The sequence below is a fragment of the Hydra vulgaris genome, chromosome 12 (genome assembly GCF_038396675.1).
Source record: "Hydra vulgaris chromosome 12, alternate assembly HydraT2T_AEP".
Classification (NCBI taxonomy): domain Eukaryota; kingdom Metazoa; phylum Cnidaria; class Hydrozoa; order Anthoathecata; family Hydridae; genus Hydra; species Hydra vulgaris.
The window spans coordinates 5850001-5855617 of NC_088931.1; the positions used below are offsets into that span (position 1 = coordinate 5850001).

Here is a 5617-nt window from a genome sequence, read left to right on the forward strand (position 1 = left end):
GACTAAAAATGGCTGAAAAAATCGATGCTATACTTATTTAATATTTATTTACTCAATTCTTAAGTTATGAAATTTATTTTTGCAATTTTTAATTTAATTATTGTTTATGCATTATTTATTTTTGGTATGTATTTATTCATTCAATATTTAAAAGCGTTAAAAAGCATCTGCGCAAATAATCACAATATTTATGTTTTAATAAATATTTTTTTATCTTAATAAATATTTTTTATTTTTATGCATTTTTTTTTTTAAATAAATATGCACTTTGTATATAATTTAATTAGGAAGTTAGTAACTTTTTTTTTTTTAAATGAAAAAAGGTTTTTTAATATTAAAATTTCATTTTAAGAAAAAAACCAAAATAATCGGTTTTGAAATCTAAAACCGAATTGCAATTAAAATTTCAATTATTTCTTGAAGATTAAATAATAGTAATAATGGCAAGGCGACCTCTGTCCTTTTCTAAGTTATTCATCACACTGTGTACAATGACTACAAACAATAAGTTTCCGTTATTTTCTAATTCTAATATTCTTTTTAATGCTTCTAACATTAAAAAGAATATAAATGAAAGCAGAATGTCGTGGAACTTATAACTTATCTCTATATAAACAAACTTTCACAAACATTTTTACGTGTTAATTTAATAAAAAAAAAGAATACTTATAATTAATGACTTAATATTAATACTTTTTATTTAGTAAAAATCTCTTGGAAAACCTTCTATATTGAAAATATTTTTTTCACGAGCACAAATAAATATCTCGCAATACAAGACAGTTTGTAGCTTTACCAGCTGCACTCACGAATAAAAATGAATTACCGCATTCAACCTGAAATATAACGCGCAAAATTCGCATCTGATAGACCGCGCGGCCGGCATTCAGTAGTCCAATTATATATGTAGCCAATCTGATTACCCAATAGTACCATGTAGAAACTTTTTTTCATTTTTGACCACTCTTTCAAGAATCTAATCCATAGTGGGACTCTTTATGTCGCTTATAACGCTGTATTTTTATTTTTTTATTTTTTTGTATGTGCGTTTTTGAAATGACAAAGATTTTTACGATAGATTTTCTAGAATTGCTTTTTTTTTTCATTTTATAAGCGCGGGCTTTTACATTGCACATTTCGAAAATGGCAAATTTGACAGAGTTTACTTGAAAAAATATTTACGCGCCTAAGATCCACTTACTATTGAAAAACTGTTGAGAATATATTTAATATAAACAAGAGAGTATAATTAATAAGAATAAAATACTTAAACAATCAATAATAAATAACACGTGATCTGATTACACAACCAACAAGAAAACAAGTCGTTAGTTAAAAAAAAAATCTTTAAATAAAAAAAGCAAAACAAAATAAGGCTACAAACTGTCTTGTCTTCAAAGGTATTTGTATTTTATCGTTTAAAATCAATGATTGTTTAGTTTTTATCTTATAAAAAAATAATAATAAATAAATAAAGCATTTTCTTAAACTTAAAAAAGTATTAACATTAAAGATAAAAGATATAATTCGAATATCATCAATTTCAGCCCCAATATCCAAAGAAAATCATATTTGCATCCATTCCGAAATATATTACACCCTAATTGTAACTGTTGACCAATTGCTCTAATTTTTGTTATTTTATTAGTCAGAGATTTAAACGTGCTTTATGAAAGATGTGTAAAAAAAAAAAAAATACAATTAATGTTTATTTATTTTCTTAGCCTGTACACCAAGTTAAATTGAATTTAAAAGTTTACCTGGTAATGTAGTTGTTTAATTGATTTAGTGACAGCATTTGTATTTTATGAAATAGTAAACCCGCTTTCATCATGAAACATAATTAAAGTTTATGATCTTTTTATAAAAAAAACCCGTTTTCTATTTACACAACTGCAGTCCATGAATGTTACTTGTTTTAAAAAAAATTAGAAAAGTATCACACAAGATTTGTGATGTATCTCTTCAGCCAATCATATAATTGCTGTAAACCCTTCTTTATATTTTGTGAAAAGTATCGATCATAATTAAGAAATGATTGTAATAATGATTAAAAGTTGTTTGTTAATTAAATAATTTGATTATATTCATTTTTTTCAAAACCTACAATGTCAAATATTTGTGCAAGGGAAACCAAGCATTACACTAGCACCATCGGAACAATATCCAATTAAATTTGATTTATACAACATAGTCTATATTATACACACATAGTTTATGTCGAATCCAACGTTATATATAATCTACAACGTAGCCTTGTATATGGTTGCACCATTTTTTTAATTTTTTATTATTATTATTTTTATTTTTTTTGGTGCCCCAAGAAGTCCTTACGGCCTTATCACAGAGCACCGCGGAAGAGCATTTGAAAGGAAGTTCACGCCTCCTTCCTTACTGATGTTGTATAACTTGCGCATTAAAATTTTCAACTTTTAAATAGATTATTAGTAGAGATTTACTAGATGTAGTCCAAGCTTCATCAACTACAATGCAATTTTTTAAATCTTTTGCAATTTTTTTATTTTTTAATTTTTTCTTTTTATTGACGCCTGTCATCAACTATTTTAACAGCAGCTTAGGGAGAATGAAGTCCTATATCCATGTTCAACCTGTTTTTAACTTTTAGTTCAATCTCATTTTAGAACGTTTCTTTCAATATTGATGCAATATCAGCTTGCAGGTCTTCGATAGGTTGCGTGACTTTATTGGCATTCATCATGTACTGGACGAAGTTTAAACCAAGTGTGCTGCAGGTTTCAAATACTTCATTTGTAAAGAACTTTTTATTCTGTATTGCCTGTAATTGATTGATTATTAGTAAATAGCAAGTTTGTTTTTTCAACAGCCTGATAAAAAGATTGACTATGTTCCTTAGCAGAATAGTTGAAATATCCTCTATTTTAAAAAATCGAATGTAGGTAATTTTTGCTGCACTTCGAGGTACAGAAAAATGATTTTAAGACTGCTCTTTTAACAGCGTCTACTTTGCTAAGAAAACTAATATCATATTTGCATAGCTCAAGTCCATAAATAAGCTTCGGCAATTGTACAAGTGAACTATTGTTGACGACTAGCGGTAACGAATCCCACTGTCGATTAGAGCTATTGCAACCGATTAAAACTGAGATATACGCTCATTTAAATATGTTTTTTGAAGTGTTGCAACTTTGTTTTCACTAGTATCCCATTGGAAACCCAGATGTTTTAATATATTTCGAATTAGCTAAAGTTGGCGACTCTTCTTCAGCTGTTTATAAAATAATAATTAATTCTTCGCGTGTAATAATTAAAAACTTGTTGCCAAAGCGCTTCATAACGGCTGAAATAATACTGAGAATTTACAAAGAACTGCTAATATAATTAAATTTAAAATCAATTTAACGTTACCTAATTTATTACATCATAAAATAATTTAATAAATTGCTAAATAAACTTTTATCCAATTGTTAATATAAACTTTTATCCAATTGTTAATATAATTTTTTATCCAATACACTTTCACAAACACTATTTTTAAACAACTTTCGCAAGATACAAAATTTGCGACCACAGTAAAGAAAGTTTTATATAATTAAGTTCTTGTAATTGTAAGCATATATATATATATATATATATATATATATATATATATATATATATATATATATATATATATATATATATATATATATATATATATATATATACGTAACTGTATATATATGAATAAAGAAAATATCTTTATATTATCATGTATAATATTGTATACTTGAAAAAGTGCTCAATAGATAAACTAGAGCTATATAGTATATATATTACTGTTTTACTACTTGCTTGATGATTATATATATATACATATATATATATATATATATATATATATATATATATATATATATATATATATATATATATATATATATATACATATATATATATATATATATATATATATATATATATATTATATATACATTAGGTTATAGTATATATTATGTAGCCACAATGCTGATGCACAGGCTTTCAATTTTTAAGGTAAAAAATCATATAAATGTAATTCTCGTTTCGGCCGGAACGAGAATTATACTTATTTTTACAAAATTATTTTATTAACAATTCCGGCAAATCCGGTTCCGGCCGGAATACAGAATTTCAAATCCGATACCTTACTAAAAACTAAATATTACAAAAAAAAAATTTTAATTGTATAAAAATAAAATTGTAAAAAAGGTGAAATGCTTTTCAAGTCTTATTACTTTTATTTTGTAAACATTCAGATATTGATGTGGCACGGAACTATATTGATGGAGCACGACTTCATGTTAATGGGGTACGTAATTAGTTATTTAGAAAGTAAGAGATATATATTTTTCCTAAGTGAAAGTTGTGACTGGAATTTGAATGCAGATTGTATTTCTTAGAAAACTTTTTTATATTTTTTCGGAAACATTTTTTATATTTTTTTGAAAACTTTTATATATTTTTTATAAAAATTTCTTATATTTTTTAGAAAACTTTTTTATATTTTTTAGAAAACTTTTTTATATTTTTTAGAAAACTATTTTTTTATTGTTAAATTATAAAAATGCCAAATACAAAATAACTTAGTTCATGCAAAAACTGAATCTTTAGTTTTTTTAGAACAGTCTAAAGCATGGATTTTTTAGGCAAATACTTTTAAACCTAATATATGGTTAATACCGGCCATTCCAACACCAAAACGATAAAAAAACTTTCAGACTAGTTGAGCACAAAAATTATTAGCGGAAAGAAAGAAATTATCTAAAGTAATCACATTTTCAAAAACTTCTTTTTTTAAAAAGAAAATGTCACGGCAGCAAAAAACGCACTCGTTGTTCATTTCAAGAATTTGGTTGGACAATCAATATGCATTTATTGAAAAGAAATACTCGCCTCGATTAATGACTTGATCATTTCATAAAGCATGTAAATGTTGGTGAAGGATTGTTTTAGAAAATGAATCTTGTTCTTATTTACAAAATAATGGAACTTGTTAATTCATCTATCTCTAAAAAAATTCAAACCTGTTTAAAAATTCAACACTTTTAAGAAACAGAGGTTAAAAAATTTTGCAAAAGAAGTTTGCAAAATTTTTTAACCTCTTATAACGGATTATGCAAAGCTAATTATTCTGATGCAGTCATTTCGCTGAGATCAATTTGCCGCGAATGAGCGCAGTAACTTTATAAAGAATGTTAAGATACTTTAAACAATTTAGAAAAATCTGCGCATTATTAGCTATAAGCTTTTATAAAACTGAGTTGAGCTGTTTAAATACGCTTTATTTCATGCTTTGACCAAACTCGAGATAACAGATACCTGATTTAAAAAAAAATCCGTTCAAAATTTATAACTTTTTAGATCCGTTCAAAAATTATACATTTTCTTGCCATTCATAGTGACTGCTAAAGCACATGCTTTTTTTTACCATGTTCATATTTCATTGAACGTCATGGCATTTCACCTGGATTTTTATTTATTTATTTTTTTTTTATATCTATTTTATTTTTCCGTTTTACAAAAAATTTACAAAAAAGAAATTACAATAATAAAAAATCCTGGCCGAAGCAAGAAGAAGACAGACTTATCTTGTCACCGAGTCCCGTTACATTTCGAA

At 25.6% G+C, this 5617-nt stretch overlaps 1 long non-coding RNA gene across 1 annotated transcript; it reads left to right on the forward strand.

Moving 5' to 3' along the window:
• Positions 1–1214: 1214 nt before the first annotated feature.
• Positions 1215–4309, forward strand: LOC136087805 (uncharacterized). The gene is made up of 3 exons (XR_010642083.1): positions 1215–1400; positions 2643–2753; positions 4257–4309. It is a non-coding gene; the product is annotated as an uncharacterized LOC136087805 (long non-coding RNA).
• The last annotated feature ends 1308 nt before the right edge of the window (positions 4310–5617 follow it).